This window comes from Dendrobates tinctorius, unplaced genomic scaffold (assembly GCF_039654945.1).
Source record: "Dendrobates tinctorius isolate UK_male_01 unplaced genomic scaffold, ASM3965494v1 ptg000228l, whole genome shotgun sequence".
In the NCBI taxonomy this organism is placed as follows: domain Eukaryota; kingdom Metazoa; phylum Chordata; class Amphibia; order Anura; family Dendrobatidae; genus Dendrobates; species Dendrobates tinctorius.
In genome coordinates, this window is record NW_027361895.1 from 2187301 (window position 1) to 2189081 (window position 1781).

The 1781-nt window shown below is 44.5% G+C and overlaps 1 non-coding gene across 1 annotated transcript; it reads left to right on the top strand.

Moving 5' to 3' along the window:
* Window positions 1-765: 765 nt before the first annotated feature.
* Window positions 766-838, top strand: TRNAV-AAC (transfer RNA valine (anticodon AAC)). The gene has a single exon. It is a non-coding gene; the product is annotated as a tRNA-Val (tRNA).
* The last annotated feature ends 943 nt before the right edge of the window (window positions 839-1781 follow it).

Sequence of the window (1781 nt, forward strand, 5' to 3'; positions counted from 1 at the left end):
TCGGTAACAAGAGTATCATGAAGTCCTAACACTGCTGCTCCTACTGCGCACTCAATAGCGCTGGCAATGGACAGAGAATTGAATATTAATGTTAGGAGGGTCACAAACACCTCAGTTTGTCCGGATCCGCTATTTGCCGATTTAACCCGCCTTTCTGTCTGGCTGCTGGACAAAATTCTCTCTCCCCCTCTCCCTTTCTCTCTCTCTCTCCCCCGTTTTCCTCAGGCGCGGTTCCTTTAAATTTTTACCTTCGGCGGATCCGTACATCCGCCGCTCCGCTGACCCCCGTTTCTGTCAGTCCGCCTGCGGATCCGTTTTCCGCTATTTTGGCGGATTTTAACTAACAGAAAAAACTGAAGTGTGAAACAGGCCTAACCAATGGCCTCTTGCCCACTTTGATGCCAGGTTCATGCCTGATATTGATATGGGGTCAGTGTTAGATCAGTAGCTAAAAGCCAGTGCCCACTTTGATGGCAATTTTTGTGCCATTGTTATATTTCTTGTAGCTTCTTTTTAGGTGTATTTACAGCACCGCACTGTATTTTATTATTGTGAGTATTTCTGATTGTTATTAAACTTGTATAAAAAAATGAAAAAAAATACAAATTAGAAATCGACTTCATCATCATTTGGAGACCAAAGATATTATCACAATTATCTATAAGAGCTGATTATAATTTCATAAACTGCATGGTGTGAATTACACTGTAGGCTATTACACTGCTGTCTCTGGAGAGAATTGTTGAAGCAATAAACTTAAGTGAAGTTTCTGTAGTGTAGTGGTTATCACGTTCGCCTAACACGCGAAAGGTCCCCGGTTCGAAACCGGGCAGAAACACATTTATTATTTTTCTATTTCCATGCAATGCAGACCATATGGAGGTCCTGATGTATTCGACCATCAGAGTTTATTTAACAAATTCCCATCCCAGCAAATTTTAGTTTTTGTGCATTTGCTTTTTCCGCGCCTCCTCGGGTAGCTCCGCCTATGGGCGCATGACGCTGCATGCGACCTGCGTCCCCTATCTTTAGCACTGGGGACGCAGGCCATGCGCAGGTATGCGTTTGGCAGCGCATGCGTTCTTTTGATGGTGCGCCAACAAGCGACAAACGCAACCTGTTGCAATGTGGTGCGCTCGGTGCACCATCAAAAGGACACATGCGCCGCCAAATGCATACATGCGCAGAGCCTGCATCCCCAGTGCTAAAGATAGGGGATGCAGGTCGCATGCAGTGTCATGCGCCCATAGGCGGACCTACCGAACGAGGCGCGGCTGGGCGCCGGGCTTAGCAGCGGCCGTGCGCAGGCCGACGCTGCTGCCTGAAACGCTGATGTGAAACCACCCTAATACTGCCTCTTGCTGCTGTTAGTTTTTCTAGCACTTACTCACCATTTCCTGATTATTCCTTTTGGGAAGCGGATAATAATAATGCTAAATAATAAAAAAAGTGCAGTAAATAAATTACAATCATTTATCTCTGTAACTGACTGACCAAATAAACACATTACACACCATACTGTCAATTATTCCTACACTTGTTTTACTAATCTATTTTGATGCACGTATGCTCCACTTGAATACTGCCGCCTATTGCCAGTGTTATTTTTCTGGCATTAATATAATAAAAATATATAGTAAAAGAAAAAGTGGGAATGCATTGGATAATGCAAAAGAGAAAAACACACATACCACTGCATATAAGAATGTGGAGGCCGCAGTCCCACCGATGACACCAAAGGTGTAGGCAGTAGTTCTACCAAACATCCTCCTTTGCCTCCG